Source organism: Larus michahellis, chromosome 11 (assembly GCF_964199755.1).
Source record: "Larus michahellis chromosome 11, bLarMic1.1, whole genome shotgun sequence".
NCBI lineage: Eukaryota > Metazoa > Chordata > Aves > Charadriiformes > Laridae > Larus > Larus michahellis.
The window spans coordinates 11,193,980-11,219,877 of NC_133906.1; positions in this window are offsets into that span (position 1 = coordinate 11,193,980).

The following is a 25,898-nucleotide window of genomic DNA, read 5'->3' on the forward strand; positions in this document are numbered from 1 at the left end:
TTTCCTGAGCCGCAAAAGCCGCTTCCCTCGCTGAAGCGCTTTGCTGGGGGAGAAGCTGGCTGTGTTTCCAGCTGCCTTCTCCCCGGGGCCCCTGGCGGAGCGGTTCACAGGATAGTCCTTCCGTTCTGGCCATGCCCACTCCAGCCTGCTCCATCTGCCCTGGGACCACGTGCATGGTCGGTCCTCGCCAGAGGGGAGGTTAAGACTCCCGCGTACTCTTAATTTCGGCGGCTTTTCCCTCCCCTCCCCTCCCCTTTGTTAGTGTCGGGAGCCCTGCACCCTGCCTCCCATTAGCAGAAGCTGGCACAAATTAAAAACAAATTTAGCCTTGGTGTCTGTGTTCTCAGTGAATTTCACCTCGGCTGATTATTTTTATGGCTTGTTGACAAAATGGTACGTGTGTGCGGGGAGTCTGTTGCAGGTCCCTGGAAAATGCCAAATGAGTCACTTTGGGAATGCTAAAATGCATCCTTCCACATGGAACATGCACATGTGCCTGCGTTTGGGAGAAAGTGGGGCGAGAACAGGGCATCCACCACAATTATTTGTCTCAGTAAATGCCTTTTTTTTTTTTTTTCCCCCCCCTCTTTTTCTGGTGCGTGTGCTCTAGCTGCTTTGTCGTGATAACTGCATCTGCTGTTTCAGGCTCATCATAATCAAACCTCCCCCCCTCGCCCCCATCTCCGAGTTGCCAGGCAGCGGACTGATGGCTTCAACGCCCATTGGGAACCCATTACTCAACTCATCTTGTGCTCGGGATTATTCACATTCTGCTGATGATATTTACGGTCACAGCTGCTAAAATGGTGTTTGCAAATTTATGCTGATTTGATTAGCTAGTTTAGTCATCATAGCTTCTAAGAGCAGGATCTGGCCATAAAATTGCTTTCTGCTGCATGTGACTCGCTAATGGCGTGTCACATGAGAGCACGAGCCCCAGCACAGCACAAGGTCTGGAAGAGACCATATGGTGCATCAAGAGTCCCCTCCACCATCTCCAGAAAATTTTATACCCTCTGCAACTGCACCGCCGGCGAAGGATTATCAGCTCTGTTGAACCATGTAACCATTCATCCACCTTAATGATATACCAATAAGTTAACAAGGTTTTCTATAAAACTAGCCCTAAATCAGCCGTGCCACTGAACGCGTGTGGTTTCCTTACTTTGTGTCATCTTTTGTCCTGTAGGCTGATCAGAGGGTTCTTTACCACTTGCAGAGCTGTTTGGAGCACGGCAGCAGCCCATGCATTTGTGCTACCATGCTTATATCCAACCTGCTCCGGTTTGGCTTCCGTTGTCTGCCCCTTGCGCAGGAGATGCAACCCCCAGTTATGCTTTGAACCTCTTCTTGAGGCCTCTGCCTGGTGGATTTGGGCACGGCTCACCATCTGGCATTATCCGTGGGTGACGGAGCTTTCTCTGTGGCAGCCACAACAGAAATAAACTCACTCCACCTTAAAATCCAGCTCGCTGCCATTGAAAAGGAAAAAAAGGCTAAAACCTTGTTTTCCCCCAGAGAGATTTCTAAATTACTGCCACTACTATAGATATGTTTTAACCATCTGTGTAATTCTGGAGTATTTCTGGATGAAAAGGAAGGATTTGCTTAATAAAATAAGTACCGCATAAGAAGCGATGTGCTCTTAATATTTTTAGGGTTACTTTTCCATTGGTAACCTTTCCTTGTGGTGGTTTGTGCAGCCTTGACTTGGGAGGCACCGCTGTGGTAGATCTGCAGATGTATCCTCCATCTGAACTCCCTCCTTTTAAGAGTGTTGGGTCCGTAGCCTGCCGTTTACTGTTTGCCTGCCATTGCTACCATTTCAGAGAATCCTTTCAGAGACCGTTTCCTCATTTTCTTCAAAATGACCTTTTTTTAGGTCTTCTCAGACAAATGCACTCACACACTGCCATGCCTCAGGTTTTTTTCCTTGGTTTCTTTGAGCTTGTCCTCTTCTTCCCCTGATTCCCCAGGCCTTTCAATTGCTTTTTAATGTTCTTCTGGCCTTCTTCCTGAAAAGTGCTGCATGCACTACCTTGCCTGTGGCCCTATCCAGACAGGCTTTGAGCAGGATATAAATCAGTTGCTCATCTGGGATGTCGAAATCGGAGTCTCTCTGACGGTAAGACATGGCTCGGTGTTGGGACCATTTCTGTTTAACGTCTTTGTTGATGATCTTGATAAGGACATAGAGTGTATCATCAGTAAGTTTGCAGATGACACCAAGTTAAGCGGGAGTGTTGATCTGCATGAGGATAGGGAGGCTCTACGGAGAGACTTGGATGGTTTGGATCGATGGGCCAACGCTAATGGCATGAGCTTCAACAAGGCCAAGTGCCGGGTCCTGCACTTGGGCCACAACAACCCCATGCATCGCTACAGGCTTGGGGCAGCGTGCCTGGAGAGCTGCCTGGCAGAAAAGGACCTGGGGGTTCTAATTGACAATCGGCTGAACATGAGCCAGCAGTGTGCCCAGGTGGCCAAGAAAGCCAATGGCATCCTGGCTTGAGTTAGAAATAGTGTGACCAGCAGAAGTAGGGAGGTGATTGTCCCCCTGTACTCAGGACTGGTGAGGCCACACCTTGAGTATTGTGTCCAGTTCTGGGCACCTCAATACGAGAGAGATATCGAGGTGCTGGAGCGAGCGCAGAGGAGGGCAGCAAAGCTGGTGAAGGGCCTGGAGAATAAATCTGATGAGAAGTGATTGAAGGAGCTGGGACTGTTTAGTTTGAGGAAGAGGAGGCTGAGGGGAGACCTCATCACTCTCTGCAACTACTTGAAAGGACATTGTAGAGAGGTTGGTTCTGGTCTCTTCCCACAGGTCATTAGCGATAGAACAAGAGGGAATGGGTTCAAGCTGCAGCAGGGTAGGTTTAGACTGGACGTTAGGAAAACATTCTTCACGGAAAGAGTGGTCAGACACTGGAATAGGCTGCCCAGGGAGGTGGTGGAGTCACCGTCCCTGAAGGTGTTTAATAGTCGTTTAGGTGTGGTGTTAAGGGATATGGTGTAGGGGAGAACTTTGTAGAGTGGGGTTGATGGTTGGACTCGATGATCCCAAGGGTCTTTTCCAACCTAAATGATTCTATGATTCCATGGGTAACACTGGACCTTCTGCTCCTCCCAGGTGGGACTGTAAATGCAAGGGGACTAAATCTAGCATCTGGTTTTCCTGTAGGTGGAGTTGGCTTCCCTTGCTGTCATTGCAAAGGGGGCAATGTCCCCTGCTTAGTGCTGTGATGGGTAAGGGTGTGAGGCGGTGGCTGGGGGCAGCACGGGAGCAATGGGGAATGATGGAGGTTGGGGAGAACAAACATCTGGTTAAACTTTAGGAGAGGTCAGCAGACAAAAGTGGAGCCGGCATTTGTAGTGGAAACGAGTTCATTAGCAGTTGATGATTGGTTTCGGGAGAACTGTTCTGAAGAGAAAGAAGTTGTTATAATGAGTCTATATTACTTTAAATGCTTAATTATTTAGTTTTAAAATGTTTAATATTTTGGTGTGGATATTCAGCTCATGAAAATGAGGGATTTCCTGGAGTTTTTAGGAAACTATTTAACCCTGATGGTTGTCATTTCATTAAAAAGGCAGGTGTCATCGTCCCCCTGCCATATGGTGAGGACGTCAGCCCTCCTCCAGGGCCCGTGGAGCAGTGTCCCTCCTGTACACAGCGTAGGCTCCCTCTGCCAAGGCTCTCCAGTCCTGAGCACGGTGGCATGGCTGAAGGAGAGAGCTCAGCTTTCTTCCGAGGAGGGAATGGTTTGGCAGAGGGAAAGGTGAAATGAGGATTAGGCAAAGTCCAGGCACTCAGGTGTTCCTGCTTCGAAAAGTGTTGCAGCACCATCAGGGAATACAGTAGTTTCTGTGCTCCTTGATTCTGTATTGACATGGAGGCCCAACGCAAACCCGCTTACTCCAAGCTGTAAGGTTCCCCTCCTGGGATCTGTGTGGCAGTGCCTTAGTTGTTTCCAGCAAAGCTCTGTTGGATGCTTTCATTTTGTTTCATTTCAGCAAAATGTTTTGTTGGGCTTTTTTGCCGTAAGGATTTAACACCTTAATGAGGGCTTTGCGTTTTCTGTCTTGAGCCTCAAACTGAGGGTAGAGGGGCAGATTTTGGAGAAACGTGCCCAGATTTGTACCGGGTTTTGATCACGCTTATCCGTTCTGCACAGATTGTTTGCCCATATGAAGCAATTCCCCATCTTGCCCACATTAACATTTCCTGATGAGCCAGTGTGTTAATTTTGTGCTCCATGGTTCTCTGCTCACGGGCTTCTGCTGGCAGAGCGGCTGCCTTCCCTTCTGTTAAACCGCCCCGTGCTACCCTGCCCTCAGCTCTCATCGGGCTCCGTTGGGTTTGCGAATCCATCCCCCTTCCCCTTCAAGTCAGGTAGCACGTTTTCTCCCCCAGATTTTATCCAAGAGGAGCCTTTTGTATTACCATCCCTTTAATTAAATAGACACACTGACTTGATCGAGACATAAAAGGCATCGTACAGAAGCTCGCTGGCACACCATCAAGCGATGTCCCCCATATGAGCTGATAAACTCAAGGAGAAGCTGCCCTTTCAAGCCTCTGGAAGACTAAATACCAAGCCAAGATGTGATACTGCAAGGCCATGATAAGAAGGGACTAAATCACAAATACTGATTGCATGGGAGGGATAAAGGGAGAAAGGGAGCCCTGTGCTCCAGCAGCAGCAATGCCCCGTGTGCACCTCATATATAGCAGTCCTTGCAGGGAATCAGGTGGGAACAACAGCTTTTCCACACCCTGGCACGAGCACTGCTTTCCTTCCAGTATCCGCCGCAATAGCAGGGATGCAGGAGCCAGCAGGGGGAAATGCCAGGGAAAGATGCACTCAATTAAAAATAGAGAGAAAGCCCCCAAAGCTCTGACACGGTTTTGTCAGACAGGACTTGCAACAGATGATTCTTGTGAGGATTTCTCACTCTTGGGAAACGCTTCGCGGTTTGTCATCACCGGGGAGTGGGCAGCAGAAAAGACGCAAAGAACAGAACAGGCCCAGGAGGGGCGGGCGTTAAGAGAGCCATAGCTGAAAAGTCAACATGGAAATTGTATTAAAAATCTTTGCTCTCGCTGTTTGCAACCCGGACATTGCGACAGTCGGAGGCAGGAAGTGAAACTGTCTCGCTACAGCCAATTCCAGGAGCTGGAATCCCGTGACTCATCCCTTCTCCTTCCCCCCAAAATCTGGGGGACAGTGCGAGAACCTCCTCCCCCACTCAGACAAGGATGCTCTGGATTTCCTGAGCTTTCGAGCTTTGCTCTGCAACCAAGAGGGCGATACAATTCTTACAAGAAAAAGGTGAAGCGCTGCATTTGCCCTCTTTTGATTCCCAGAGCTGGTGCTTTAAGAACCATCCCTCCCACCCACCTGCCCCTTCACCGCACCTAAAATGTCACGAGTGTTTCAGTAAACCCACAGGGATTGGCAAAATCGCTCAACAGAAGCGGCACTGTGATACCATGGTGATGGTTGCTACTGCAAATCCTTCACTAGGTAGGGGCGAGCGCAGAAGGGAGCCTGCTCTGCCGGCGGGCTGGGGAGCCGTGCCCGAAACGAACAGCCGAAGCGCGGGCTGCTAAATTTAGATTTTCCAGCTCTTGTCCTCCCCCCCCAGCCCTGGTTTAACAGAGCACGCTGCTTTTTGTAATATGCCGATGGCTTTTGTGTTCTTTTGAACGCCTCCAGCAAAGGGGCCAAATGTGTTGTCAAAAAAGCCAAGGAGCCCTAATCAGCATTTAAGCGCCTCTGCTCCCGGTGGGGTTGGGTGAAGCACTGCCAGCAGAAGCCATGAGGTTTGCCTGCTGCCTGCTCCACTGTCCCTCTTGCCCCAGCCCTTGCCTCCCGATTTCCACGGGGCAAGCCCAGCATTTCCATCTAAAACCCACGTGGCCCGGCATGGGGAGCTGATAATCAACGCACAGGCTAATATGGGTCTTCCTTCCCCATCGCCCCCTTACACCGCGGGGCCATATCTCAGTCCTGTAACAGAGTCCAGGCTGGCTTTCCTCCAATCAATCACTCCCTCTAGGTGTAGTATTTTTACTTTGCCTATTGTGCTGCTACAAAAACGCTGAACTTAAGCAAAATAGACTTCTGTGGTATTTTAGACAACAATTCAGTGACTTGATGACTCCAGTTTTGCATCACCTCATTCAAGCTGCTTTTCCTCTGCTTCTCTATGCAAATGCTGTCTCTTCTGTCTGGGTAATGACACGCTTTTAGTGAAAGGTTTGTTTGAAAGATGCTATTATGCTACATATTCTTTGCAGTGCATCAGGACATCTTGTTACAGCAGCCTTGTTTCTTATTAACACTTGACTTAAGCCATCTAGACTTGCATGCTGGGGGAAACGAGGGGGCTGTTATTTATTCTGACCTATTTGTCTATTAGTTGCAATGACGATCTTGGAATGCATGGGAAGAAGAAAGCTTCAGATCTTCCTCTGCAGACATGTTGGAGCAACGCGCTCTTATCAGATCAGCGGAGCTCAGATGCTCAGACGGAAAGATAGGCTCGCTTTGCTCTCAGCTTTTTGCATATCCTAATGAATCTCATTTGCTCAGCCCCGAAGGCAGGTCATCAAACGCGTCTGTCCCGCCGCCCCAGCCTCAGAGGGAACTGGAGGGTGAGGCTAATAAATCAGTGCCCGGGACTGCTGCGCTCCGGCTGCCAGGCGTGGGAGGGCGCGGGATGGCCGCAGAGCTCTGCGTGTCGGCAGCACACAGCCGGCATCGCAGCAGACACACTGTGTACAGAGGGACAGGCCAGGCACTCAGGGCCTGTGATTCGGGCTTCTGGGCAACTAGCAGGAGTCAGCCAAGGCTTGTGTGTACACAGGGTTGTGCGTACCTGCCCCAGGAACAGTGCCCGCTGTGAGGAGGGCTGTGCTTTGTCTCTCTGCCTCCTGGAACAGCTGCCTCATTCTTGAAAGCTTTTCTTTAAAATTTGGGGAGTGGGAGAAGAAAAAAGCCCGCTTCTTCCCTTACGTTTTGCTACTTTTGCTCATGCTTAAGGATGTGAAATATGGACAAGATGGCAGTGCAGAATTTGGAGGCAGACTGGAGGCTTGGCAGGATCTGTGCCATACTTCCAGAGCTTTCACAAGCAATATGTTAATCTTTTGAACTTCTCTGAAATGTTATCAGTGTCCCCACTTCATGCACAAAACGACGGCGGTGAGGGTTGTGCTGACCAGCCCCAAGAATGCCGGGCAAGCACTCGCCGTGCTCAGCGTTGGGGTCACACCTTTGGACTTACCTCGGCCCTCTTTCTTGTGCTGCGCATAGTTCACCGTCAGGGAACTGCTCTCTGCTTGCACGTCTCAGAGCCCACTCAATTTTCCGGGCCCCTGAGACTCTCGGAGAGCACAAAGCTGGTTAAACTCCCTTACTTCATGGTTGCCTGTTTTCGCTCGCGCCTCTGAGAGTCCACCCTCTGGGTGCACAGGGGCCACAGGAAAGCCTGCAGCTTATTTTTGAGGGGTCACAGCTTACATCGCACAGCTCCCAAGCTTGTTTTCTACTTTTAAGCATGCTAAAATTGCATGTATGCCACAGAGCTCATGGGGCATTTGGGCTGTCGGCGCAACAGGCAATTTGTTGTGCCAGTGCCAGCTCTGTGCGAGCTCCGAGCCCGGTCAATCCATGCCGTCTCCATAGAGAAGGAAGAAAAAAGTCACATCTTTTGTAGTCTGTCAGCTTCCCTAAGCACTCCAAACCATTAGCTCTGAAGACTTTTCAGCTACGTCCATATAAAATACATCCTGCCATTCTATTCCTGGTGATACGCTTTAGACTCATTTTTTATTCTGCTTTCAAAGTTCACAGGCAGTATATTGGTATCGGAGACATACTGTCCCTTTATTTTGCAGCCTGGGAAATGTCTGAGGACAGCAAGCACCTGATTTCCCCTGTAACTCTCCAGAGATTTATATGCCAGTGTAACGAGAATGAACATCGAGCAGCAAATGGACATCGGAGATGTATAGCTCTGCCTGTAGTTTTGGAAGAGGATGAGCTTTGCGTTCTTGGGTTGTGCTTTAAATAGGTGGATGAGGAGAAAATAACTGAGTGGCTGCAAAGCCAGAACTAAGCAACCTGAAAAGGAGCAACAGCGCTCTGAAAGTGAAACGGGGATTTTGGATAAGGTTAGATGGGAGGTACTTGATGATGAAGTGGTTTGTGTATATATCGGTGCAGCTTCTGGGACTGACTTTCACGTGAACAGGGAATGATGAGGAGATGTTTCAGCCTGGGACTTCAGTCCTGGCCACCTCCAAGGCCCATGGCGTGTGCTCTGAAAGGCCAGGAGTGATCACAAGCGCTGGGTGCCAGAGTTTAAGCACACTAGAGGTGAGATGTGGTAAAGTACTTTGGGGAATTTGGCAGCAGGTTGAGTTATTTGCCTAAACATAACTTCTTTCTCTCTCCTGATTGTTTTGAGCTTGGTTTGAATCTGGAAGTACTATCTTTGCTCTGTCACTTGCCTTTGTAATGAACTTTCCAGGTGAATGAACATACAGGAGAGAGTAGAGGACTCCTCGTGCATTATACGACATTTGTTATACTGCAGCACAAGCAGTACCCGAAGCCTAGAAACCAGTGTCAGCAGAGTGTGAATGATGCCAGGGACAAGCATTACAGCAAATTCTGCTACAAGGGGAAGCTATTCAACCTGAGATATTTTTTTCTGCGGTATTTGAAGATGGAGCACGTGTGTGTCTCCAGGTATATATGGGAGAACATAAGTCCACACTCGACCTTGCTGCCACTGATCACAGCTTTTAAATAGCTATTTCAAACTGGACCCCGGATATAGCTAGTTATATTGCTGGTATTGCCAGTACACCCACCACTTGGCATTTGTGCTGCTGCACAGGAGGGACATACCATAGTTCTGTCCTATGCACTTACATGGACCTCTATTCGAACTTTACTTAAAAATGCCTCAGGAGTCCATTAAATGCAAGTTCTGGTCTTCTCACAGTAGTTCTGTGCTTGGGTAGTAGATGTCACAAAATATCAGCAGATAGGGTATAATTTTAGCTTGCTGAGTTGCTTTCCAAGTTGGAAATAGTCTATGAAAAGCCTGTATGTAATAAGACATCTGGGACTTACTCATCTGGGGTCTTGCATGGGCCCTTTTGGTGCTGTGGTTCCTTCTAGAGTGATAAAGCAGAAGTCACCGGTGTTAATTTAATGGAAAGTCCCAGCACCCTCTTCCAGATGTATAAAGTACCGCATACTAGAGAAGGAGGCAAAAACCAGAACAATTCAATGTAGGAACATATGCCACCTGTGTGCGTTGCTAACTGCAGCCTCTACCAGCCGTATCCCGTAGGTAATGGTATACTCCTCAGCATAATTAGCGATTACAGCTTTGTGCATCTATAACAGATGATGTGGCTATGCATGATTTATGCAGCAGGGAGACAGCTTTGCATGCGGCTGGGATGTGACGTTGGTGGCTCTTTATGTGCCTCAGCAGCACAAGGCAGGAGCTTAATGAGGAGGTTATTCGTGTCCTCTCTGCACCGCTGATTTTGCTGCTGTAGGTATCTGCAGGCCTGTAGAAATGTTCCTGGCCCTGTGTGTGGTGTGAGCTCTCTCCGAGGGAGGATGAGGAGGCAGCCAGGAGTGGTACAGCCTGCACCCTCTGTCCTGCCACTTACACATTTATTTCTCTTTTCCTGATGGAGGTATTTGCCTCTGGGCTTGGCTTGCCTGTGGCTTAGCTGCTCCTCCTCGCTGTCCCCAGCAAAGAGCTTGAACAAGACTTGCAGGACAAGCCCTCCCTGCCAGGCGCTGGCTGTGTAAAGGGACAGTCTTCTTCAGAGGCTCCTCGTGTAAACATCCTCATGTCCTTCCAGGTGTTCAGCACATCTGACCGCTGTGTTATTACAGTTATTACAGCATTAACTGTAGCAGATCGATACAGGTAGAGTTCACGTTGGCAAATATCTGAGTTCTTTGATTGAGGAAAAAATCCTCATCATCTAGATAGTACCATAGAATTTGTGGACAACCTTGCCCTCTTCAGCAGCACTGCTTGTGACCAGTTTTCCAGCTGTATGAGCTTTAGCTCATATGGTCTTGAGCCTCCTAGGGAAAATGGGCAACCCCAGAAGAGAAAACATAAAGGAGTGGACTGGATGATGTAGTAAAGCCTTTCTGACATGCGTGTATGGATGGATTGCTGTTTAAAGGGAAATACAGGGAATAGTGGCTTGGACTCATGGTAAGGGAGTTTTATAAGTATTGGGAATGTTGTTTTGAAATACAGTTGGGTTATCCTGATGGAAGCTGAATTGGAAGCACCCGCAGAGGCACAAGGAGGGTAATGGAACTGGAAGGCATTAGGGCAAATCCTTAGTGAGGGCAGGATTTGGTCCAGTACATACTATCATTCCATTTTTAAAAAAGAATGAGTAAATACAGTGCTTGCAGAACTGCGGAGGAAATGAGCCTGGTGCGCGCCAGGTATTGTACAGCAGCCTGTAGAGTTCGTGTCCCAGCAGACATCCTTTTGCCTGCGGCGCTCGAGGGCCGAGCCTCTGGCATGGGATGGTAACTCTTCGTAGCATCCTGCCTCACCTGCTGCGCTGTGGTAGCAGGAAAACCTCCAGTATGAGCTGGTACAGAAGAGCCATCGATTCCCCTCCCACCGCCCCGAGCCCTGCACCCCACCTCATTGCAGCAAAGGCTTCCTCTGATCTTTTGCAGTACAGCAAAACCATGAGAGCCCCAACAAAACTCATTTTAGCCTGTGCTTGGAAGAAGGAGGCACCCGGGGGGTCCTGGGCAGGCCTTGATGTGGCGGATGAGATTGAAAAGAGCTGCCTTGGCCACTTTGGCTGAAGGCTTCTGTCTCAGGAGGGGCAGTGATCGGCTGTCCTGACACATCCATCACTGCATGCAGCGCCGGGGGAGAATGGGCCCCTTTGTGTGTTGCCAGTGTGCCCTGCCAGAGAGCGGCTGGGGATCAGATCTCATCTCAGCTTCTCCTTCCTGCCGTGCCCCTGCTCCTGCACGCCTCCACCCTCAGCTCTTGCTTGCCCTGTGCCGGCACCATCGGGTCTCTCCTCTTTGTGGCTGGGGAGGGGTTTGCAACCGGCTTGGAAAGGCGCTAGGTTCAGTGTGACACCGGTGAGCACCACGGCACTGCTCGGGAGACTGGCACTTTATCTGGCCTTGCTCAGCCCGGGGGAGCGAAACTAGGACCCACCTGGAGTAGTAACAGGTTAAATGCTCAGCAAGGAGTGGGCATAGGTTGTTACCTTAAGGCAGGGAATACGGTGAGAGACCCCAACACGTTGGGCTTGAGCTGGCGTGGTGCTGAGTGCCCCCGGTGCCCCCGACACTGGGAGGATTTGGGGGAGTTGAGCATAGCAGGCACATGGGCTGGGGAAGGGGTTGCCGTGCAAGTGGGCTCGTGTTTGGTGCAAAGCAGGAGGGATGCTGGAAACCTGGATGGCCACAAGTGTGCTCCCCCGGCTCTCGCCTTTCTGTGTGCCCAGTGAATGAAAGCATTTCCCACATCTCCTCTCCCTGTTTTCCTGTTTACTGAGATCCCGATGCAGGTGCTTTGCCTCCCTGGCAGCCGCCTGGCCGTCTCCTCCGTGCTCCTCCTCGAGGAATTTCACAAATAGGTGGCTGGGGCAGGCTGGGATCACGCCTGGGAAGCCGACAGCGTCCAGTGCTGAGGTCTGGCTGTCGTGCTGGGTTTGTTGTTTCGATGTGCTGATTTCATTCCTCTGTGTGTGTGTGTTCAGGGAGGTTGCTTTGTTTTGGGTGGGTTTTTTTTGACACAGCTTAAAAATAAACTCCAATCTGCTAAAAATTTGGCATTTCACTCCCACTGGCTGGGCGCTGACGTATTCCTCTAGAAGGGTTTGATTTCAGGAATCTGGGGGGTAGAGGCAGGTTTTGATCCGGCGAGAGAAGCCCGGCTTTGGTTTGTGGGTGCTGGCGGGATCCTGCCCAGGCGGTGCACCCCCCTCTGCCGAGCATCACTGAGAAAGTCCTTGTCCTGTGGGAGAGAGGGGGGCCACCGTGCCGTGGCCCTGGGGGCTGGCTGAGGGTGCCTTGCAGCATGGCTTTTGGGCATAAAGCGACTGCTTTTCTACAGGGGTAGGAACTGAGATCCACCTCCCAAACCTCCAGAGGGGGTTTCCCCAGTTCTGGGTCACAGGTTGGAGCCAAGGGAAGAAATCCTGTGCCTGGTGCCTTCATGGGGGAATGGCACCGAGAGGTGCAGGTCCTTCCGTGGGCTGGAGATAAGTCCATGGAGGTATGCAAGGTCCAACTGGCAGGAATAAGTGGATCTGGGCTCTGATCCCTAGTGTGACTATCTCTAGAGATGAAGCAATGGTAGAATCTTGTCCTGCTGCTCCAGTAAATACTTGAAGCCTGGTGAGAACCCCAGGTGGCCTGTGGGATGTGTTTGGGTCAGCATAGGATACCTGCAAGCTTCATGTTGGGCAGTGGAACTCCAGCATTACCCGATGGAAAGGCTCTTGGATGAAATCTTGTCCCCACCGACATCCAATGCATCCTGCACTGCCCAGTGAGCCAGGCCTTCAGCCTCACTTCTTCATGTGGCTGCCCGGGATGGAGAAGTGGTGGCAGTGATATTTTGGTCCAGCCAGCTGCCCTCTGCCGTCTATCCAGGGCCGCGCTGCGAGTGGAATTGCTGGAAAGGCAACTTCAGCTGAGCTTTTTTGCAGACATTTACTTTTCCTTGTGTCATCCCTGAAGGGGTGTATTTCACCCATCCTATTCCTCCTCCTCCTGAGTGACCCCAGGACCATACACACACACCTCCACGCTTGCTTTTTCTCTCTCTCGCTCTCCCAGTCACCAGGCCAAAACACACAGTCCCCTGCCCGAAGCCCAGGCATGGGTGGCTCTGCAGGAGCCACAGGTCCTGCTCTGCACCGCCTCGCTCCGCAGCATGCACCCACTGATGCTCACCATGCTCTTGCCGTAGCACAAAAGCAAAGCCTGTCCCAGATGAGATCATCTCCTTGGGACAGAGCAAACAGTTCATCTCCTCATTGCTTAACCATTGTATCAGCAAAGCGAGCTGACCCGGTGCAAGGAATAAATGTGACTTTGGCAATGTGGCCTTTAACCTTCATTGCACAGAAGAAAGTAAAGTCTCCCGGGGCACGAGCCATGGGGCAGTGGGATGTGCCAATGGGCATGGGCATCAGGGTGGCACCGTCACCCCAAAAACCCGTCAGTGAGCAAGCAGGAGGAGCGCTGGAGAGGGCTGGAGGTAGTCAGCTGTTTGAAAGCCATGTTGCCATGGCTATGGGGAGCACGCCGGGAACATAACGCTGCTCGGCACAGGAATGCTGCTGTCTGACTCGTTTTGCGTGGCTCGGTGTGGAGCAGGGCACAGAGGCAGCAACCGCGCACAAGGACTGGGCTTAAAACAATATCGAGTGAATGTGCTGACAGGGTGAGAGAGATCGCAACAAAGGAAATTACTGAATCATATCATGCTAATCTAAGCATTGCGGGAGAGCTTATGGTTTAGTCTTTGTGAACAAACACCTTGTATCAGGAGGAGACTGGTTCGGGAATCGTCAGATAGAGCATGAAGAGGATTTTGCAGTGGTGAGAGGTGCTGTGTTAACTGCTACAAAACCAAACCTCTCCCACCTACCTTCAAGAGGGAAGTTAAACGTGAATAACAACAAAAGACTCCTCTATACCGTCCTACCCCCATGCAAATTAGGGACTGAAAAGCTAGTCTGTTCCCCTGACACGTTCCATACGTGGTCCTGGGTAAGAGTGCCAGCCAAGAGGACAATAAATGCCAAATGTCACGGTATTCCTGAAACGGAGACGCTTGCCCAATGGAAACTGGACTGGAGCCAAACTCATTTAGCATAAGCCATCAAACAGTCATGAATTAATTGTAATCTTTGACAGGTGCGTCAGGAATACTTTTGGAGAGACTGCTGTTTGCCCTGGGTGCATCTGGAGATCTGTGCCCACAGCCACAGCGAGGAAATGTTGTCAGGCAGTATGCAAAGCCACCTAAACAAACACAAGTTTCTAGGAGGTGACTTGAATGCTTGAATCCCCTTCTAGCAAGCCATGTGTGCTGCATCTAAAAATATATATATATATATATATATACACACATGCACACATGCAAGATCACTTCCATAGCACCTGTCCTTTGCTGGTCGCGGGGTGACTTACTGGTCTGAACCTCACCTCAGAATAGCTGACTTCATGGCTGAGGGGATCGAGCAAAGTCACTTCAGCAAGGTGACACAGGAAGCCTGCGGGAGAGCCAAGGATAAACCCAACCTCTCCTGGTGCCCAGACAGGAGCTTTAACCACAAGACTCCTTCCTGCTAAATGTCTCGGCTGGCACCGTCAGCAAATGCAGCGCTATAATTCTTTGCCCTTTTAGCAACGTGCAGTATTTATGAATGGTACGCGTATGGATTGTAAACTCAAGTGTTAGCAATATGCAAAAGATTTAAATGAATATTATTACTGCACAGGTCCAAGCAAATGTGTACACACTGCGGTTTTGCTCTCTCTGTCGTTTGTAGTGCTCTTTTATACTCAGCTCCTCACAGGGAGGTGTTTAGTGAGGTACTTGGAAAACTCACGCCTGTGCGCAGGCTGTTGATCAACTTTTGCAGGCAGATCTGAATTAGGTTGGTTTAGTGCTTGATGGGAAACCTCTGAGGATATCGCCACTGGCAAGTCAGAGGATATTCTCCTGAAATGAACAGTGTTTGCATGACCACACTGGAAAAATATTGACATTGACTGATGGAATGGTGAAAGTCTGGTGACGGTGGCCCAGCTACAACTTACTGTGTGTTTGCACTGCGGTGGTTACTAAATATACCATTTGTGGAGTGCGACCACGTGTGCACTAGGTGCTGTATTTGCACAGAAGACGAAGATGCTTCCTAACCTAGACCCCACACTATATACAGCTAAGCCAAGAAACAAGAGTTGTGGGCAGACTGAAGGGTTGCTGGGCTGATGCAGGGCGGGAGGGGATGGACTCAGGGAAGTTTATGCTGCCCTTTAAGGGAGTTCGGCTGCGTTCCTCAGAGCCCCTTCGGAGATGCTGCAGCGCATGGTGGAGTTCGGAGCCAGGATTTGAGGAGGGCAGGAGCGTTTGCAGGGTCCTCCCTGGGAGCGCAGGCACCTGCTCCTGGGCTGCAAGTAGGGCACGCGTGGAAAAGGCAGGAGAGGGAAAGGCAGCAATGACTGCCAGCACAGGGGCTGCCGATCAGCTGCAGACCGAGCAGCATCCGGCAACTGCTAGAGAAAAAGGAGGCATGTCACAGCACTGCCACCAGATCCCCAGCGTTAACTAGAGGAAACTGAAGCCCTATTTCCACTGGGCTCAGACTGATGACTGGAAAAATGTTTCTCTGTTTACAGGAATCCGAAACCTTGTAATTCTCCTCTGCTTTCCCTCCCCCTCGCCCTTCCTCTCTTCCCTGCAGCCAGCCAATCGCTAGCGGACACATTTGGAAAGGAAGGTTTATTCCAACTCGAAACCTCTGTAATTTAATAAGAAAGACAGTTTAGAAACAATAGGAACCACAGCAGCAAGATAAACAAAATATTTAAAAAAGTCCAGGGCTAGAAAAGTTTGGACTAAATGCCTTGAAATCAGAGATGCCGGTCTCCCAGGGGACCAGCAATAAGAGGGCAACCACCTGATACCTCCACGGGCTGAGTAGGAAACCAGCATCCGGACGACAGAGCCGAGCTGGCCTGAGTCCTCGTAGGAGCTTTCCTGCAGCCGCCTGTCTTGGACAGTGCTCGGCACCAGAATCTCCAGGTCTCATCCCGATCCTTAAATTTGGTTGATTTAAAACCTGGAACGTGAGCACCGTGTCCCTGCTCCTGACTGCATGGGCTGAAATGTAGGGTACTGCTGTTTGCATTTGGGTGGTACAAAGGCTGTGGCTTGTGTGCACTCTCCCTGTGATGAACACAAACAGACAGCAGCACGTTCAGATACTATTAGAAGAAAATTCATATGAAACAAAGTCTGGATTAAAGAAAAATTCAGATACTGCATTAAAAAGTAGGCCTTTCCTTGTCTTTACTAATTCATTTCTCAGGTCACCATTGACTCTCTTGGGCTGGGCTCTTTTCTCAACTCTGGTTTCATTTCCAGAGAAGTAGCTGAATCTCCAGTCTGACTAGAGGAAAATTCCTAAAATTGCCGTATCAACCAGAGGAATACCTTATCCTTCTCTCTCTCTGTAGCTGTAAATCTAGCAGTGTTCATGGGGTGGAATAGAAACGACCACTAAAACAGGAGGAGGACATTTGGAGAGGCTTCTCCAAGTCCCTCTTGGCCCTGCTGCACTGTGTATGGGTTCACCTTGCTTTGAGGTCAGGTAAAGCAGGAGCTGGATTCACAGGCAGTTTGGATCCAGGGGGCATTTTCTCCAAACCAGCAAAATTCAGTAGTTCAAATGAAAGCCTTCAGCCTGCCTCCACTCTTTGTATGATGGGTGTTAGCTTTCTTACTACTTGTCTGTCTCGCATCTTGCCTGTCATCATTATTTAATGTCTCAACGCAAACGTGTGGTTATTTGTGACTTTTAGATGGTTTGTTTCTTGTTTTGGACCAAAATTCACAAGTGTTGAACGCAAAGCTGCGTTATGGAAGTTCTAGTCATGCTTTGGTAATTGTTTAAAATCTTTTCCTCATGTCTCTTAATTGACCTTCCTACAAGGGGAGGATGGTGGGCCAGGAGCGTGGCTGGGAGCCCTCTGGGCTGGGATGTGACGGTGGCCGCCTGCGCCGAGCTCCCTCTCCCATGAAATGCAGCTCCCGGGTACCCGCTGCCCAAACCGGCTCCTTGCAGGGTACTTGTGCTGGCACCAGGTCACCACGGCAAACCACCCCCAGTGCAGAAACAAAAGCTCAATATGCTGCACATTGATGCGCCTTTATTTGTCCTTATTTTTTTTCCCCCTTTCTGGAATCCTATTGTGAATTATTTTGTAGGCTAATGCTGAATTAATCAGCTGCATTACCTTCTTTTTACCGCTGTGAAAACAGCAACCGTAAGAGAGGCCAGCAGTTTTAGCACCCAAAGGTAAAGGTGAAAATGGGAAGGACAGAAAGCCCAGGCAGCTCAGTAGGAATTTGCCTTCTTCAGACTTCCCCCTATTTCAAAATTGGCAGTGTTAAATCTTTAGTATTAATTGGGGATCGCGTGTGTTTGAATACCACAGATGCATTATTTACCAGCAGAAATTTCTGGCAGGTCTGAAAATACCCTGAGATATTAAGTGAAGCAGGAACCTTCTGAATTATTCAGAGCTTGGACAGACAGCAATCATTGCTGCTGTTGTAACAAGTTTCTTATTTTAAATTATTATTATTTTCTGGTACTGTCTTGCGTGCACCCCCATGCCTTTTTTATGCCTTCTTTTCTTTTTTCCTTATGTTCAGCATGATTTATGAACTTTCACAGACGTAAGTATTGCCAGAGCCCCCTCCTCTCTTCAGATAGTTTGCTCGTGAGGAGTAATTGGTTTTCATGGAATAATTTAATGCTGTCTGACTTGAGCAATTCCTTTTGGCCAGCATGGACAAAGTACCAAGAAGCGCATGCCCCTCCAAACAGGCTGAGCCTTCCCCAGAGAAGGGAGCTGCCCCTTTCCGATTCAGTTGTGTATTTCGAGGCCAGGGTGCAGGAAGTTTTCTTCTAAGAAAGATTTTTTTTCTTCTTCCCCTTTAAATCTTGTAAATAGACTCCTCTGCTTCTTGGGTAATTGCAGTTATTTTTGGAGCAGTGAATTCACATCAAGGCAGAAAGTATTTACTGCGAAAGGCATAAATGCAGGTGAAGACGTTCCTGCGCTGTGGAGAGCGCTGCGTGGAGGGCTGTGCTGCTCCCCTGCTCTGCACGCAGCCGGCCGAGGCTGTCCCCATCCCCATCCATGTGGGACGTGGCTCCTCTGTGCAGTGACAAAGCCTTGAGGACCCAAAAAAAGTGCCACGCTGGTGGCTTCTGTGAGCTCTGCTTCAAGGAAAATCAGTTAAAAAGTGCAGAGAAAAGTGAGTGGCTGAGGGGATATCGGCTGATATGTGACCATCATCGTCTTACCTTATATTCTTCTTCTGGCCAAAATCTTTGGCCCTTCCTGGTGCCAAGGGTTCAGAGCTCCCAAGGAAACGAGCGCACATCTCCAGAGCCTGGGGGCTGAAAAGGAGAGATGGTCTTTCCAGGTAACCCACGGCTCTTTCCGAAGAATTGGGATCTCTTTATTCCCCCCCAAATAGCCTGATCTCCCCTCCCAGCCCCACTACAGAAAGAGATTTACTTTGGTCCCGCTTTTGTGCAGAGATATCCCTCCATAATCTCTCCACTCCGTTTTATATGGCTTTTAAAAAGAGAATTTGACAGGGGGAAGCACTGCTGTTGTGATAGCTCTGTAGACTGAACTCTTAAAAGAAAAAAAAACCCCTATTGTCATTAGAGAAGAGCTGAGGGAGCACTGTTTGGATTGAGTTGGATCAGTCTGGGTGATAGGATTCAGCATTCAGGGCTGAACTAGGGCTGAGCCTCTTGTTTTGCAGCTGTACAGTCCCACGAGCTGTTCCCCTGGGAATTCAGCTATGGATACCAGACACCTTATCAGGATTGCTATGGCCTCCTGAGAGCTGCTGCATTTTTAGCTCAATCTTTCAGAGAAGTGCTTTTAAGATAACTTGTGCATCTGAACTTTTTCCAGAAAATCATAGAATAATTTAGGTTGGAAGGGACCTCTGGAGGTCGCCTAGTCCAACCTCCTCTTCAAAGCAAGGTCAACTTCAAAGTTAGATCGGGTTACTCAGGACCTTGCCCAGTCGAGTTTTGAATATCTCCAAGGATGGAGATTGAACAGATTCTCTGGGTAGTGTAAACACTCTCATGAATTTTTTTCCCGTATCCTGTCTGAATTGTCCTAACTGCAGCTTATGGCTGTTGCCTCTCATCTCTTTGCTGTGCATCTGGGAGAGGAGACAGGCTTTGTTTTTCTGTTTAGGTTGTGGAAGATTGCAATTAAGCACCTCCAGAGCCTTTTCTCTTGAATGCTCAAAAAGCTTGGTCCTCATCCGTGCTTGTGTGTTGTGTGTCCCAGCTCCCTGACATCTCAGTGCCCCTCCGCTGCACTCTCTCCTGTTTGCCAACCTCTCCTCTATCCTGGGGAGCCCCAAACTGGACCCAGTACCCCAGATGCAGCCTCACAGGTGCTGAGGAGAGGGAGATAATCCCTTTGGGCTGGCTGTGCTCTTGCCAAAAACCCCGTACAAGGTTAGTCTTCATTGCTGCAAGGGCACACAATTAATTTATGTTTAACTTGGTATCCACCAGGATGCCAGGTCCTCTTCTGCAGAGCTGTCATGTAGCCAGGCAGACCCCAATTTGCTGAAATAACCCTTTACCAGTGTCAGACTCGTCGTGTATGCGCTGTGATGGGATTCTGGATTCAAGACTGCACGGGCAATATAATTTGGAAATTCATATTTGAGGGTTCAGCTCTGAGGTTCATGTGACGACCACGTCATGTGGGCAGACCAAAAGACTTTCCTCCACTGCCAGTAAAGATGGTAGAGATATACCGTCATTGGAGAAGGAAGAGGAATAAAAACTGAAGGCTGAAGTCAGATACACTGTTGTGGCTGCTGCTGTGTCAGGCCAAGAGGTTGCTGTCCCCGTTGATGTGCCAGTGTAACTGCAAGTGTAATTGCTTCCTAGCTTAGTTCTGTCAAAATATTTGGAGTTAGTTTAAAGGCAGGGAGGGGGATGATGATGTTTGTGGAGAAAAGATAGGGAGGCGACAAACAGACTGCAGTTGGCTTGAGGATGTTAACCTCTCTGGAGCTGCAGGCAAGAAAAATGACAACTTTTTGGCAGTGACATTTGTGACATACTCGTGTTGCTGCATCAAGACATATCTGTAGCTCCCCAAAGGGGCTGTGGACCAGGTGCCTTCAAACAGCTTCCTGAGTGTTGTCCAGCCTGAGATTAAAATAGAGCAGCACTCCAGAGCGCGCCCACGCTGGCGTGGCACCACAGGCAGTGGATGTTGGTTCCATGCTGACCTGGAGGGACCTCGAATGTGAGCTTCAGCATGAGGGACCAAGTCAACCCAAAGTCTTTGAGACCACCAACCACAGACCTGGTGGTGTGGCAGGGCCTTCCCCTTTGAAACAGGGCAGCACTGGAAAAGCCAGAGCACAAGGCACCAGCAATGCCGTGGGAAGACTCTTTCACATCCCAGGTATTTGCAGGTATTCACATCCCAGGTATTTGCTCCTTCCCACACGGATGTTTTGAAGAGGCAATTCAAAAGCACAGATGATGGGTGAAGCTGAGTCCCACTGATTTTTGAAGGGCACAGAATTCCCTTGAGCATCTCCGAAAAAGGCACTTAATTAAATTAGGCTTGCAAGCGAGAACTGAGTGGAATGAAAGACTGTTGTGGGTAGATGGGTATACTGTTTAATTGCACAGAAAATGGTCATTTTGTTTAGCTTTTGCATGCAGACCTGGAGTGGAAGGGGTCCATTTGTGTGTCTAAAACGTCAGCTTCGGATCCCTTTATTGGTCCGTGGCTTGTTCTGGGATTACGGTATATTTGGGATGCTGTGAATAGAAGGCAGCTCAGGGCAGTGTTTTATGTAAGGTAGCACTCTGCACTATTTTTAAATTTTTATGATATGGCAGGCTTGTTCTAGTATTTTAATAAAATGAGACACGCTCTTCCTTTTCTACAACAGCAGCAAAATCTAGTTGAGGGCTGCCCTGCTTGACAGCTTGTGGCAGGATTATAAAAAAGAGTTTATTCTAGGGCTATATATAAATGTTATACGGGGGTGGGGGCTGGACAGAATTGTCTCATGGGTCACATCCAGTAGGCAGAGTGCCCTTTGCCAACTTTATTCTACAGATGCCAGCTGTCAATAGCACAGGACTTTCTAATATTCTTTTTAAAAAAAAAATAATCACAATAATGGGGTCTGTGGCTTTTTCTGCCTCGTGGAAGAAGGGTCAGAACAACCTCCAGCCTGGCACCTGGCAGACATGCACTGCGCACCTGCGGGGTAGATACCTGTATCTCAGCATCCTCTATCCCTTCTACCTCAGAGCACATGTCAGGTATTTCCCAAGAAGAGCCTGGCTGGTTTATCTGCCTGACAGTGGTGAAGGCAGGTGGAGATAGGTGGTGACGGTTTTGTGCCTTCCTGTCCCCGCTGCTGCTGTCCTCCTCGTCCCACGAGGACCATGGAGTTCACCTGGATCAGGCTACCTGCTCTCCAAACACAAAGCACGTTTGGGCTCGAGGCTGAGACTTTGCATCACTTGTGCTATGGATATTGGCATTGCCATCTCACTACTTCTGTCCTCAAAATAAACCCAATTCACAGAATCACAGAATGGTTCGGGTTGGAAGGGACCTTAAAGATCATCTAGTTCCAACCCCCTGCCCTGGGCAGGGACACCTCCCACCAGACCAGGCTGCTCCAAGCCCCGTCCAGCCTGGCCTTGAACACCTCCAGGGATGGGGCAGCCACAGCTTCTCTGGGCAACCTGTTCCAGTGTCTCACCACCCTCACAGTAAAGAATTTCTTCCTAATATCTAATCTAAATCTCCCCTCTTTCAGTTTGAGGCCATTACCCCGTGTCCTGTCATTACACTCCCTGATCCAGAGCCCCTCCCCATCTTTCCTGTAGCCCCCTTTAGGCACTGGAAGGGGCTCTAAGGTCTCCTCGGAGCCTTCTCTTCTCCAGGCTGAACAAGCAACTCTCTCAGCCTGTCAATTCCTTTCCAAAGGAAGCAACCCCCTTCATTTGAGCTGCTGATGCCAATGTAGCACATTTTTCCTCTGACATTTCCCAAAGAAATGTTTTGTTTGTGACATTTTTCCTCCAATTCTGCCTTCTTTATGTCTCCATACAGTAACACCGGGTATGTTTATGGGCCTGATTCTCCATGGGTTCTAAGTCCAGAGCCACCCTGTTAGAGTTAAAATAAACACGCGCTCACTTTAATCATGTGAGCTCAAATAAACACGTGTAAACTTCTTAAAAGTTAACTAGGACTTGCTCAGCTTTTGATAGTTTAACTGTGGTTAAATGGATTTTATCAGATTTTCCTGAATGATTCACCTCCGGGCTAAAAATAAAACAGGAGGCAATTTACAAAAGAAGTATGCATGAAAGCAGGGGTTTGGAGTCAAAGCATCTTCTCTTGCATAGTCAAAGTATTGCACGACAGCCCTGATAATTCTGTGTAAACAGCCTGATGCGGGAGAGACAGGGAGATGTGAAAAACAACGAGGAGCAAAATTTGGCAGATTCATGGGTGTTACTCCGTATTTTTACTGTAGGAGCTGATGATAAGAATTTACCCACCAAGGTTTTAAAAATTCAATAATGATTTAAGAAAACCTCACCGATGTAGGGAAAGGACAAGGGAAAAAAAAAAAAAGTACCTAAAGACAAGATGAGTCGTTAGAGATGCAAGGAAATGCTGCTGTGCTGCTGTTGTCTTCAGGCTAAATCTATCGGAACAGAGCACCATAAATCGAAGATTCATTGCTCCCTCTGCTCATTAGCTGTGTGAAACTGTGACTAAGCTGGAAGGTTAGTTGGTGTAGTGCAGTATTATTGTTCTTATTGCCTTGCTCTGAATCAGGCGCGTCGGCAGGCAGCCATGATTCACACATACTGCCTGCCTTGCTAGGTGCCAGATTTCCACTATTTTTTTCCATGAGGGGGAAGATTCTGCAGCCTTGTATGTCTTCTGGCTTCGTTAATTTTTGCCTGGACAAAGGCAAAATTATTCGAGTGGATCTCTTATTTATTAAAGGAATTGAATTTGTTCACTAGACTAGACCCGGAATGTAACAGGCAGCAATGTAAAGCATGAAGGATATAAGCCCGGTGGACATTTTTATTTTAACAATGAAAATATGCAATCTGTCTCAGCAAAATACAGCTGCTGAGCAAATTAACTTGTGTTGAATGCTTATTGGGGGCCCACAGCTCATTCTTTTGTTCTTCCTGTTCAACAAATGTGTTTTTCTGACTAAGAAATAATAGATGGTGGCTCTATGGAGCCTTTCATCAGACGATCTCAAAGTGCTTGGCAAACATTAGTGGTTTGCTTGGGAGAGACTAAACCTTACAGAATACCCAGTGGATGGTACCTGGAGAGCAGGGTGAAAAGTACATTGCAACTGCTGGAGAGAGCTGCAAAATGTTAGGCTAATATGACTAACAAATGCCAGGTGACGTTCTATGACTGGATGTCTGGTGTTAAAGCTGCGATATTTCTTTTTTCATTTATAACAACATTAAGAGGATATAATAATAAGGCATTAATATTTTTTTTTTCCCCAAGCTAAGGTGCTTCTGCCCACCCAAATATCCAGATAACTTTATTGTAGTGTCTATGAGCCCTGGCTCCCCTCCAAGTCTTTGTTCCCATTTCCCTATGCTGCTCCTATGGAAAGTAGCCCATCCCACCTACCAGCTGGGAATTTCCCTGACACATGGGCATTCTCTGGGTAATGTGAGATTGGCAAATGGTGTTGTGTTGCAACCCCCAGCTCATCTAAGCAATGAAGTATGTTAGGAGTGCCTGAATATTCAGTATCAAAAGACTTTGAGCTGTAGCCTCTCCGTGCTCTGTCTCGTCTGGGTTGCAGTCCGCAGGCACTATAGGAAGTTAATTAGGAAAGCCTTGGAGTTGTGGTAAATTGAGGTAGGGACTGGAGCGGTCTCCAATCAAGTCCAGAATTAGAGCAGAGACAATTTTCTCACGTCTTCCTGGTTGCTCCTACTTCGCTGTCTTGACTTGAAGACTGTAGAAGGCACAGCTGACATTGCCTTTGCTTGCAATTTTTAGACTCGTGTTGCTGCTGTGCTATTCTTTTCATCCACCATTCAAAACCAAGCGTACAGAGTTTCAGCATGAAATCAAGTATCTGATTTTACACAGGCCTGGACAGAGTTCTGGGTTTGGAACTAGACTGGAGCTAGAGCTGCAAACCTGATACTCCATTTCCAGCTGTCTGAAATTCGCAGAGAGAAAAATTGCAAACTTCTGGGTTAAAATCTACGTGGTTCCTCAACTGGTGGAGTGCTCTTCTGATGCAGTCCGAGGCAGCAGGATCCTTAAACAGACAGTAGTGAAAATACCACTGAAGAGTCGCTTTGGAAATACAGTCTTATGAGGACACCTCTGAATGTTGGTAACATTGGACCCAAGCATATCCTCTCTTTTAGACACAAGCATGAATTAATTTGTAACGTAATTTTGTTATGAAGATCTGAGAAATCTGCATACCTCGTCTTTGACCCAGCACCAGACAAAACCTACGAGAGCTGGGGTTTCACAAATAGTTTCATGCGGTGCTAATATAACCCAATGGAGCAGAGGGAGGAGAACAGGATAGGACTGAGAGCAAGCCACCGAGTGCAGCTCCCAAGAGAAAAAGGAAACTTCAGCTCTACTAAGAGATTTACATAATGTCAGGAAAAGCGATTTAAATGCAAATAGCCTGGTAAGATTGTTAGAAATTTTGCAGTGGCTCTGGCAGCCAGGTGTAGCATAAAGAGAATGAGAGCTAAACAAATATTTCCTTCCTTCTGTGAGTTCATTTATTCGCTACCCAGGTTCATTTCTTTGGCAGGTGTATTTTTCCCCTTATTCTTAAAAAAAACCCCAAACAAACAAAAACCCAAAAGAAGGCTGGCTACCCCCTCTTTCCTAAATACACTCCTTTTGCATTGCAGCACAACACCCACCCACCTGCAGACAGTGAATAACCTTCCCAGGTGCAATATTTATTGAATTGTCACCAAGTTCAGTAAGGTGAGGCAGACATCAGTGTTTTAAAGCAAATTCTCTTCTACCTCTCTTCTTGTATCATTTGCTGCACACAAATTCAGGTACTTAGGGAAATTACCAAATACCGTTTTAACTCTGCCTCTTTTAAAGACTTGGCAAACTCTATTAAACTTGCAGCAGAAGTTCAGGATTTGCCTTCCTGAAATGCCCTGGCAGGAAGCAAAGCAGAGCCGTGGCGTGGGCTGCTGGGGAAATGCCCCTCGTGGTCCACGTGTGCCATGAAACCAGGGCAGTGCAGTCGGAGAGGGTGCGGTGAGAGCCTGAGAGACATCTCAGGCTGTTGCGTCAACGTTGAAGGCAAGGGGGGGCCTTTTGGTTTTGCCAACAGTTTGCAGTACTTACCAAACTGCCTGGTGGGATTCTCCCGGTGCATGTGAAAAAAAGAAACCAAATAAGCCAAGGGAAATGTTTTGCTTATCAGGCTTGTGGGTGCGTGTTTTGGATTAGGCGTCTTTGCATTTTCAGCTTTTGCTTTGGAGGAAGCTAATATCCTCAGATGGAAGCAGGGGTGATCTGATGTGACACTGCTGATCTTGTAGCTACAGCTTTCTACTGGTCGCAGGTTCACTCTGTTAAGACTTTGGGAAGGTCATTTAAAACTCCTAAGGGTAAACCTTGGTTGCACTGAGATCCAAAGATCTTTTCACCATTGATTAGCGTCAGCTCAAGTCTTGGTACCTCAATTTCTCTCATTGTAAAATGAAGATACAATTGGTCTCTAGAAGTCTGCAAGGGTCTATTTGTTTGCTGTTGGTACAATTGTGATCTGGGGATTGACTCTTAAAAAACAGGAAAGAAAGAATTATACAATCTGTATTAATTAGTTACCATTCACTGCCAAAACAGTGCTAGGTGTTTTGCTGCCTCCATGCTGTAAAGGTCACTTGCAGTGGGTTCTATTAGCAGAGAACTGGCATGAATCCCTCCACAGCA